General features: G+C 40.4%; 1 protein-coding gene across 3 annotated transcripts in view; it reads left to right on the top strand.

The window, feature by feature from the left end:
- The window catches only part of LOC109037457 (irregular chiasm C-roughest protein), a 374,753-nt gene that overhangs the window by 291,457 nt on the left and 70,976 nt on the right, over nt 1–12,320 (top strand). The gene's annotated exons all lie outside the window — the stretch shown is intronic.

Genomic DNA, 12,320 nt, shown 5'->3' with positions numbered 1-12,320 from the left:
TTCTAATTAAACTTTGGAACACATAAATCATTGCTCCATTCACACAGGAAAAAAAATGCCGCCTTTAAAAAAATTGCTTGCCTTTATAAATGTCCGTAGTTCTTATTTAGTTAACTCTGCCTGTATTGAAAATTAAACGTCATGTTTCCTTGAGTCTCCCTAATTCCAATGCAATGACATGAGCAAGAGAAGCGCCTTCGTTTCCATCCGTATGCAATATAAGGTACCATTGAGTACGAATAGTTGTATGCTAGCGCCGTTTCATTGTGCTCAAGCTCAATGCGTAAGGTCAATCTTCTTGGATACTTTCCAATGCGCATTGTTTTACTTTCAGTAGCAAGTGAAAGGAAGTATTCTTCTCATCCAGCAGAAAGCATTTTTCTAAATCCTGAGTATTAATTTTATAGTTATCAGTTATTCCTCATCAACTAAGCTTATAGATAATTTTAGCTCCTCGTCAGTGATTCAAAGGAACCATTCTTATTTATTCACATGAGAATCATTGATAATTACAAGGAAACACAAATGAACTAAAACAAACGGCACTAAATAGTACATAGTGATATTCTGTATGACTTTGTATCCTTTCGTAACATGGCAACTCCTCAAAATTCCGCAACGTCGCATTTAATAAACTAAATTAAATTTTCTCTCTCGCCCTGAGCCAAAAGGGTGTTTTAACCCACCCCAGATACAACGAGGAAACCCCTATCACGCAACACTGTTCAGAGACAATCCGTCTCAGAGAACCTGCACTAATGGGTTTCCTCATTTGAAAGTTACCCCGGGAATCAACTTGACTAATCTTCGCTTAATGATGAACGACGAACAACTTGTCGCGTAAACATTTGAACCAACGAGAATCCGTTTGACAAACTCTCTTTGTATAGTCTGCTCATCGGGGTGTATTTGAGTTATCAATAAGTGAAGTTGCTGCCCTCACAAAAACGCTGTCCTAAAATATTTTTTAGTCTCGCTTTTTTTTTACATTCTTGAATACCTTATTTACGGATCTGAGATCAATACTGCCATGCTGAGGAAAAACGTCGTATGAACATTCGAGGGTCGCCAGTTTTTTCGTAATAAATTATTTATTTGGAAGAAAGTTTATGATCATATTTTCTTGGTATTACAGATACTTTATATCAAATTGCGGATTAAAGTCTCCGGAAAATTGGAAGAAATATATTCAACAGTTTCCCAGTAAATTCGTATCTTATCAAGGGAAATTTGTCAACGCTTGAAGGCTCATACGGGGTTCTTTCTTAGCACGGTTGAATAGTTGATCTGCTACGATGAAATACACGAAAAATACGTTTACAACACTTATCAAAAAGAAGAAAAGGTTTCCAATTTAGGGGAATTTAATACGCTTAGTACATATACTTTATCGTATTAAATGTAAAGGAAGGAACAGTTTCTCGATTCATTTTTCTTGTGCGGCACTCGGGCCGAAAAGCTCATATTTGTTTTAGTTAATGCTTATAACTCCGTCTTAAAAGCGTGGAGGTTCTGGACGGCAGTAAAAGTACATCCTCGCAGTTTATTGCGGAATTTTGACCTCTTTCAGCTTAATTAACATCATTTCGAGGAAACGACCGTGCATATATCTTTTCTTCGAGCCAGACACGCCCTTGCTTAGTGTCTACTAATATTTCAGCCCCGCCAAGCTCTTTGCCCTCCCCCTTCCTCCCCTATTTTCCCACTCCCGGCGGTTTTCTTTGAAAGGAGTTTCATTTAGTTTAGGCTAAGGGATGAAACATATTTCCGTCGTTCATTGTGATTTCATTACTCAACCCCTCCCCCCTTTTTTGTGGGTGAGTAAATGTAGGTCTCGGTCCTCACTTCTGTCCTTTGTCCTCTGGGTGAACATGGCCCACGCATACCCACTACACCGACGTTGTCTTAATGGACAGTAACTTATTTAATTTTTGCGCCAGAGTTAATTTGAAATACGCGAATCTGAGGAAGAGGAATAGCAATACCGAACCGAGCGTGGCTTAGAAGGACAAAAGGCGTGATTACAGGGTGGTTTTTACAAAATTTTTCTCTTATACCACAAATTTTTCTTCCAATCAAATTTCACGATTTTGAATATTTTATTTAACTTGCATCGACTATGCAATGAAGGACGGCTTTAGAATAAAACCCCTTTTGAACATTGAGGAAATTTTGTATTCATAGAGAAACTAGGCATTATGATATTCAGGGCCAAGCCTCTTGTCAGGAGAATAAATCTATTAGTAAAATTTCAATCGATTTTCAATTTTTGTTATTTGTAGTCATTAAATATTTATTTATTTTGTAAAAATGTTCGTATCTTGAGCAATAAAAAATTCTTCATGTTCCGTTTCATGGAGCTTTTGTGAAGCCAAATAATGTAATATCCTTTCAACTTTGAGTAGGTATAAGTATTCATGCAGAATCTAGCAGAATATCACCTGGACGTCAGTGTAGTGCAATAGTAATACAAAAGTATTGCGGTTAATGAGTTTTCTTTTCAATACAAAAATCTGTTCACCCACATACATCTCGTTTCTAAAAATTGAGAAAAAGGAAAATACTGAGGCTCTGATATTCAACCTCCTTTAAAATCACCCCATACAGCCTAGCATTAAAGGAAAGTGAGCAAAATCTTAATCGAGTTCCAGATAACACGCGCCCTAATTTTCTTTGTTTTCCCGCGCCTTCCCTGCCTTTTTTTATACAAGTTCATGGAGGGGCGAGCAGAGAAGGGAGGCAACTTTCCGCCCCCCTCAATCGCATTTGATCCCACAGATAACTCCTACACTTGTCAGATACAATAGGCTCCGCTGAGTTTTTACAACTAATTAACATTTATATCACGCCGCTCCAGATGCCATTTTGGAGGAACAAAGAAGCTAATAACGTAAGTTTCTTTGCGCTCGTTCACTCGTGTCGTTCCATCCCAATAATTCTGTCCTTTAAACTTTTCTTTTTCATTCATGCTCTTTTAATCTAACGTATCTTGATACGCAGCATCATATACTACGCACTGGATCTAGAGTCCAGACTCTTGAAAACATTGACAAGAAAAAATACTCTTGATTCAATCAGTTTTTTGCTTAAATCAAAAGGAAATCCTCTCAAATTAAGAGGTTTGGTTCTTGATTTAAGCAAAAATCCGATTGAATCAAGAGTATTTTTTCTTTTCGATGTTTTTAAGAGTCTGGACTCTAGATTCAATGTGTTTTTTTCTTCCAGTGCGCTGTACAGAAAGGTGGTTTGTTTTGTGGCTTCCGTAATGAAGTATATTCGAAGGCAATGAAGTTATGATTTTCCAAAATCAACTTGTTTTCTTTCACAGCACCTTATACCTCCTTCCGGTAGAATTAGTGAAACGCAGCAGTCATTGCGATTCCGTATTGATCAAAGTTTCGTGACACACACGACAAAGTCTCTGCGGAATCGCCGGAGTTGTTTTTTCCATGTCGATGCGTATCTCTTAAAATATTAATCAAGGCTTTATCCCGCGGAAGGAGCAGGGTTGAATCAATAGGATCGTGCGGAGCTTTCAGGAGGAATTAGGCTCCCGAGTGGTGCGGAGCTTCCCGCGGCCGAGAAGCCGTCCCGCTAATCTAAGCCAAAGTTTATTCAGGGTGCGAGAAAACCAATAGACCTCTTTCATGCGTCCTCCATCAATCATAACCAGTGTCGCGGTTGTATAGTGCACGTCTGTCGTCTGTGTAATAGGGGCTCTATCTCATCCCTCCGCCGCACAGTGGAACGAGTCTTTGGAAGAAGTTGGACATGATATATTTCATGAAAATTGTAAAATTTTACGTTTATCTCGTCAGATTTTTAATTTTAAGGGGTGCTTTTCACAGAAAATTTTACGAGGAATCCAACGAAGCTAACATTTAACCGTCAACATCTCGTATTAATGAAGATATACGATTTTAAAGTTTTGAAATCATGTCCAACCTCTCCTATTATTTCGATCCACCGTGCGCCGCGCTGCTCGGGGCCCCGACGTTGCCCGCCCTTCGCGCTTCGTCTCGAAGACTGTGCACTCTGTCGTGCCAAGGAAAAACGCCGTATGAACATTCGAGAGTTGCCAAATTTCCCTCGATAAAACATGTATTTCTAACAATATTTATACATATTTTCCCGCGAAATTTTCGGGTATTTTAGATTAAATTGCGTACAAAATTGTCTGAAAATTGTAGAAACTAATATTCGGAATTTTCCCAGTAAATTCGGTTTTTATCGGAGGAAACTTGGCAACGTCTGAAGGCTCATACGGCGCTCCTCCTTAACACGGCAGTGTGCCCCTACCAAGGGTCCGAGAATATGGATATGTCGGGTTTTCTGTCATACTCTGGCGGAGGTGCGTCCATTCGCCGTGTTCCAAATCGTTACACTGGTGTCAATTTGTGTTTACGCCAAGAAAAATGGGAATACATAAATATCGTGCTCTTCAAAATAAACAAGTCTTTAAGCTGAAACTTTGAAGTGCAATTTCTAAAAATGGACAGCGCACCGTGTTGTTTGCGCATTCATCTAGAAGGAGAAAAAAAGGAAGAAAAATTGATTCTTCTATCTCCTCCTCTTCCATTGCTGTTTTTCCTGCTGCTTTCTTTCCTTCTGATTTTTCTCCCCTTCTTTTGTTCCTTCTTTTCCTTTTTCTTCCTCAGATTCGTCCTTTGTTTATTCTTCTTCTCATTATGTGTAACTTCAAACAAAATGACCAATTAAATTATTTGAATTTCCGTTAGGTATAAGAGTCTTATTCGAAAGCTTTCGATCGATAGTTCTTGATCAAAGGGTTTACAAAAAGATTTTACTTGAAATTTGGTAGTTATCGAGGAGAAAAAAAAAAATTAAATAAAATTAAATTCATACAATTTGCCTCTCCAACTCCAGGGTGTCTGCAAATTCGGAATTTTCGGAAAGTCCGGAAATTGTACCGATTTTTTAACGGGGGTCCGGAAGTACTGAAAATGTGCGGAAATTCCGTTGAAGGTCCGGAATGTTTTCCATTTTTTTGTCATTTTTGCCTCAATTTAAGCGAGAAATTCAAATTTTTGAAATTTTTCGAATTTCGTCAAATGGAGGTACTGAAAAAGTACTGAATTTTTCTGTTGAGGAGGTACTGAATTTTTTGGGAATGTACTAAAAAAGTATCGTAAAGGTACTGATTTTTGACGCGCCTGTTTTAGTCGACACCCTGAACTCGATATTCTTTTTGCAAAGCAGGCATCATCTCAAATGCCCTATTTATCGCTTATCCGAATTCTGGCCGCACAGAGCAACAAGCACAGCCCAACTATTATGAGCCTTTTCCCCGGAAAGCCCCACGATATGAGGTCGACGTGCGTGTCTCACGAATAAATGAAAATCATAATTGCATTAACTCCGGAGTACGACTATAAAACTCGCTTGCGAGCACAATCTTGCACCGTCATCGATGGCTTCGGAACTTGGCTCACACGTTAGACGGGAACCAATTGTCGCTTTTCATTCCTCCGAAGAGCGGCTGCGGTTGTGGTTGAAAGCCCCCCCCCCCCCCCCTTTTCAACCCCCCTCCTTATCCCCTCACCCCTCCCCCAGCCCTTCAAGCGAGGCTCTTTGGCGCCATTCATGAGAAGTGTTGTTCTTCTTTGTGAAGCTTTTCAAACGCTCGAAATGCCTGCTCGCGAAGAAGGAAACCGATCACGGCACCCTATGTGGAAAATTCGGGGCATTAAAATTCGTTTCAAGGCCGCAGGGAAAGTGGAGTTGATACATTTTCCCACAGAAAAGGCCCTTGTAATACACTGCAGCAGCTACTGTGGCTCCTATGACGTCACCTCTGTTGAAACCTAAATTATTGGCGAAATATAATTTTTCTTGCTGTACTCTCGGGAATTATGTTTACTTTCTTCTATTTATTGCGAACAATATACTGGCACGCAGTGAGAAAAATTAACCGACACTTTGTGTTGATTAAAAAATTGACCAGCAAAAATACTCTTGGTTCGACTGGATTTTTGCTTGAATCGAGATCCAAGCCCTTAATTTAATCGGATTTCCTGTTGATTCGAGAAAAAGTCCGGTTGAATCAAAAGTATTTTTTCTGGAGTCTGGACTCAGAATCTAAGAGACTTTTTTGCGGTGCAAAGTAAATCAATTTGGCAGCTATTATTTCTTGGTTAGTTGTTCTTCGGGTTATATTTATCAAATTTGTAAGTTGAAAAATTGCAACTTACGCGAAAAATTACAAGTTACGCATGAACCGCGAATCGTAGATCGAACGTAGATCGAATCGGTGATATTCCAAGGCGCCAGCGCCAGCCACGCGCAAATCGTAACCTCTGAGAGGCATCGTGAAGAACAAGAGTACTTTAGTTAAGCTGGACACTCTCTTCATCCTCAGGTGTCTCAGAGTAACCCAAGGTTTCGATTAATTTAACCAGGAAGAAAGGACTTTTTCGGTAAAAGGGCGTATGAGGCTTGCATGCTGATAAGATTGTGCAATTTTTTATAGCGTTTGCAGCAGAAGAAATTCATTCACAGTCAATTTATTTCTGTACAGTAGTGAGGAAAAACTCAGATCAGATTTAGGGGAAAATTCATATCAGAACTGTCGGATAAGTTACTTACAATCAGAGAACTCAATTCACACAATTTTAGCAGCATTGGAAGTCTCATACGCCCTTTAACTGAAAAATGTCTCGATTGTGTTGAGCAACCAAATCGGTTTTACTGACCTGACCTTAAGAAAACTAATCCGAAGTAACCTCTGACAGTGATACCCCAGCTCAACAGGCTGTCAAAACACGATCTTGTTAGTAGAGTCAATTGATGGCAAATGCAACGAAATGAATCGACCCGAAAGTAGCGTAGAAGTTGAGTTACTCTAACGCTCAGTACGGGAACAGAATCTTACTATTTTAACCGTGTTTGCTTTGGTCACTTCCTGCAGAATCTTAATCAACCGGAAACTTTCGGCTCGGATGTAAATAAAATTCAAACGAGTGCGGCACCTAACATTCACGGCTGCGTAAACACGTCCAACAAAAGCCCGAGTTTTCCAGAGTCAAAGGCCCCTTTGGCAGGAGCCGAGGTATCCCGACTCGACAGGCTGTCAAAATACTATCTTGTAAACACGAGATCCGCGGAGGAGCGAGGGCGGGCAGAGCGGGTGGGAGTCAGCCTGGAAGTTGCGAAAGCAAACGTTATTAATATTAATTTGAGAGCGAATTTAATATTCGATCCGAATGGGATGTTTGCATTGGTTTCTGTTTCAACCCGAACCGTATAAATGTCAGCCGAGGAGAGGTAATATTTCCTCGCTTTGATTAATTTTTGATCGATTTCATCTCGTCCGTGTTTAATTTCCCTCCGCGGAACGCACACAGAAAGGCGGTCTTTGTCTTTCGTCGAGAACCCGCGCTCCCAACAAAAAAGGAGGAGTAACGTTGTAGAACTTGTGAAATTACTGGGAGCAACGAGATTTTTTTCTCTTTACTCGCTGATTATGTTGGCCAACTAGAGAGTCAACCCGGAAACTGACCGGATATTTGCAAGATTGGTGTAAATAATTGAGGAACGTTTAACTGTTAGTAAATGGTAACAACTTTTTCGATGTCGTCTGTTAAAAAAACATCATTATCCATACAGTATGTGGTCTCTCGCGTAAAAATGTTGATTTCTAGCGGAAGATATTGAAATAATGTCAACAAAAAGTTTATATTTCCTTATTTGCTTTTATATCACCTACCTACTTTATTTATATAGCTACATAAAAGCACTCTCTGGCACTCCACGATACCTAGCCTCCACTGCTCCCTAGCCCCCTGTCGAACTACAACCCTTCGGACATCGAGCACCTTAACATGCTTCAATCCCATCCCTTCGACCTCTCATCGGGCGCCCTCTGCGCCCTCTTCCACAGGAACCCAATCCATGATCTTCTTTGGCAACATGTCTCCTGCCATTCTTTGAACATGGCCATAACAAATGAGTTGTTTCGTCATATATTTTCATGCACCTAATTTTCATCATTATTTAATTTCTGCATGGAAGAAACGAACGCTTTGAATCAGAAATCAGTTAGGTTAGTCAGTTAGGAAAATATAACATCATTTATTTTGTTTAAAAAGAAGAATTGAATACATATCGCTGCCAAACACATCCTTACATTAATATAGTGTTGGTCAATTCGCAGGAGTTCAGGGCCGGATTTACCTACTTGCCGCCCATGGGCCGCCGTATTTTGCCGCCCCCTTCTTATTCGTTTTGAAACATCAATAAAAACCATCAAGTGAACGTGCCGGAGGGGTAGCGCTGCATAAGACGCATTTACCTACTCGTGTTGAATACCTTTTTTGCGAAAGCCCTGTCAACACTACTAGCAAAATTTCACGGGACTTTGTGCGAAAGTTACGTTTCGTAAACATATCTCTGTGTGAACAAGGTCCTCCATTTATAAGAAATGAACCAAAAAATTGAAAGAACAAACATAAATATGGTTTAATAATTTTAACTTCCGCCACAGCGCCGCGCCGCCGCCGGGCTTATCGCACTGTGTTTGGCGCAATGCGTGAAGTATTCCTGCAATCTTGTAGGCGCTACGCGTTTCACGCAAACCGCTCCTGAACGCTCTGTGTTTGACGCAATGGGTGAAGTATTCACGCAGTCTTGTAGGTGCTATCCGTTTTACGCTGACCGCAATGACCGCACTTTGTTTGATGCAATGCGTGAAGTATTCGGGCAGTCTTGTAGGCGCTAATATGTGTTACATGCCGACCGCCCTGCCGAGAGCTTGTCCTTTTCATCTCAAGTCCTTGTCATCATTCCTCTCTGATGCGCTGAGCTCCAGGACAAATTGCGTGTTTAGTTCCTCTCTTAACTCGACTAATTAAAGATGCTGTCTCTTTTATCACCGAAAAACGATAAAATTAGAAATTACTATACTCTCAGGAAAGAGAGATTTTGTCCCCTTTTCTAATTGATATTTTTTTTTTCTGAATCCGATTTTTTCAGTGCCTACATTTAAAAAAAATTGCAAAATTTGCCGCCCCCTAAATTTTGCCGCCATAGGCCGCGACCCATGTGGCCACCCCCTTAATCTGGCCCTGCAGGAGTTGCAGGGAAAACAAATTGAAAACGGTAGTCTCCTTTTCATTTTATTTTTTTCATGCTATCAAATTAAGGAATTTTGTGCAAGTTCTCCATTTTAGCTGGAAAACTTGTAGAGCGTGTTACTTTATAAGGATGAAAAAGCGCATGTACAGTACAGTGTAGGTGTGCCATTATGGGGGCACCCCTCACCAAATAGGTAATAAATAATAAAACAAAATAAAACGAAATAAAATGTAAGGGCAAAGAAAATCCTGAGGATTAAGAATGATCTCATACCCTGGGAGTTTATTTCTTTCTCAGAACGTGTGACTGGTTAAGTAATTACAATCGTCTCAGTGGTTTTGCTTCTTTAAACAGAGACATTTGAACTCGTGCAAAGGTCAACGGAGCCCTCTTTGGGGGCTCAAATCGTCGTAATTGAGAAAATAAACGGGATAAGACCGGGGTTCGTGAGCTGATCCGACGCGGGCAGAATTGCCAAACGTATTTTAATATCCGCGGCTGTGACATTATTTTCATGGCGGAAAGTCATGATTTACCTTCGGTTGACGGCAGCTTCGTTCGGGAGTGGGGTAATTGAATTTTAGGTATCAAATCCGTTGCCTGCGCCGGAGGGACGGATCCGGGGCGAAATTAATAAACTGTTTTCTTTCCGTGCTCGGCTTGAATTATCGGGGAGGGCCCTGCCCTTTGCCCGGGTACACATGCGAGACCTGTTGGAAGGTTCCGCTTTTTTTCTCGTCCCAAGTCTCTCCCTGCTGCCAATGTCAGTTCAAATTTTCAATTTTCCTATTTCAAGGATGTTTCCTCTTACCATTTTACCCTTATCCTGATTTTCCACTGTAGGCTCATCTAGAGTCCCTTTATACTGCACTGGAAAAAAAACACATTGGAACTAGGATCAAGACTCTTGGAAACATTGACAAGAAAAAATACTCTTGATTCAATCGGATTTTTGCTTGAATCAAAACGAAATCCGCTTAAATTAAGAGGCTTGGTCCTTGATTTAAGCTAGATTCTGATTGAATCAAGAGTACTTTTTCTTGTCGATGTTTTTCAGAGTCTGGACTCCAGATCCAATGTGTTTTTTTTCCAGTGTGAGAGTAAAGACAGTGCGAATCCATTTCTAATTAGTTCCCGTATTTTCGGCCTTCACAATGTCACAAACGGGAATGAAGATAACAGTTTCACCAATTGCATAGATTATAAACTAGAATAAACCGGGACATTGGAGGTACGGCAAGGAGCAAATGGAATGAGAGAGGGAACGAAGATATGTGATTTTTTTGAAGAGCGAGCGTTTATTTGGCAGCTACGACTAAATGAAGGCGATTGGACGTGGCCATAGAAATAATTAAGCAGGGGTCTTTTTTGTTTAACTCTTATTTTACTTTGTAATTAAAGAGTAATTTTGTCAATAAAGCCACCAAGATTTGAAAATTAGGCTTTTATTCCCAAGATCCAGAGATTTAATTTCTCAGAAATCGTTACGATATCTATTGATAATCTTAATTTAAATTAAGAATGCATTCGTAAACTTCAATTCAAGCGAGTAATTGTTCGTAATGTAAAGTCGATTGACTCACGCCTACATTCATAGCAGCTTCAAAACGTAAAATGGAGAATTCGACCAATCGACATCAATGTGTATAGTGTTGCCAAATCTCAGGGCGGATTGAGCGCAATTCCGAGCATCCGTCTTCATATTTAGAATTGTTGCCGTTTGGCAACTCTGGCGTGAATCTCAACTTCGGAGAGGGTTAATTGAATAAGGAAGTGGCGGTAAAGGAAATGAAAACTTCGCCATCGTGGTGTGCTGTTTTAGGTTTCGAAGTCTGGCCGAGAATTATATGAAGGAGAGAAATGCAGCTTTGACATCGATTTTGAAGGGAAAATCACCATTTCTTTATACATTGATGAAAGGTTCGTACTGTAGTCTCGACAAATATAGGTCAAAGCCTCTGGCGCATGAAAGAAAGAAGCAACCTCCCTATGATTTTGATAAAACTTCAAAATTACTTCGACTCTTTAGGCTCGTTCGAAGTGTGAACTTTTGAGTCATTCAGCATGTTAGTATATTCTGTGATCTCATCGAGCTTGGTCGTTATAAATCATCGGTGTATATATTTTGAATGTGTGAGACAAAATTGGAAGATGCCTCGGTTTGCATGACGTCATTCTGTGCATTTTGACAAAGCGATTTCTTTGTTTACGATCAAACGCACTGATTTTGCGATTTTAGAACAGAGAAAATATATTTCGAAAATTCTACACTACCATCTTCGAACCCATAGCGTGAAAGTTCCTTTCTGTTGGAAATAAATCAACGCTCAGAGTCGCTAAATGGTCATTGATGATCGAAGAGTGAGCCATTGGTCCAGAATTCCCAATCCACACCTCAATATTCATTCATCCGTCAATATTTGGCGGCAGGTTGTCTTTCCCGCCCTCTTTTTGGGATATTATCAATTCCGTCCGCTTTTTTCTCTTATTTTATTTGATTTTGTACGCAACAAGTTGCTCATGAATGAAAAATGGAGCTGTCGTCCGAATTTATAACTTTGGCCTCACTCGATTACATTGCTCCTTGATCAATAATTAGTGCAAGGTCACTAAAAAAATATCGTCTCTGTTTCAAACCCACAAATAAAATATTTTTCACTGTATATGATACAAGGATCTACGCACTCAGCCAGTAGCATGCACCGCCGACTTTTTTTCGCTCTCTGTTTTCCTTTGCTTGAACAGCGCGATCCCGGATGAACCCGGGAAACAGAAGACATAAATCACCGGATCGGCATAAAATCAGAATGATTTCCTAACTCAATTTGTGTCCTTTTTCCCGGGACTCGTCCCGAGTGTGGATCGACAATCAAGATCGTAATTATTCGCGCAACTCGATTTAGGATCGCGGATCCGAGATTCAATTAAGGACGCCCCGCAGAAGAGCACCTGAGAAAATGGGGGATTCATTAGTGCACGAGCGGAATAGATTTCCCTTAATCAGGGAACCCAATTAGTTTCCATCGCGCAATTACTTCCATCATCCGCATCTTTTATATCAATGCGTCTTGATTAAACTCCTCTCTCGTTGGTATACTGTGCGCCGCGAGCTTCGATAACTTCGCCGACGTCGTCTAGCGTCACGGGCAGACTCCCCTATCATCCTTGAGGAGACCCGTCCCGAAATATTGAAAGCTCATTGAGTTAAAGCAGAGAATAGAAAACAC

Source organism: Bemisia tabaci, chromosome 5, assembly GCF_918797505.1.
Source record: "Bemisia tabaci chromosome 5, PGI_BMITA_v3".
NCBI lineage: Eukaryota > Metazoa > Arthropoda > Insecta > Hemiptera > Aleyrodidae > Bemisia > Bemisia tabaci.
The sequence above is the reverse complement of the archived record's forward strand: the minus strand, read 5'-3'. Positions and strand labels throughout refer to the sequence as shown.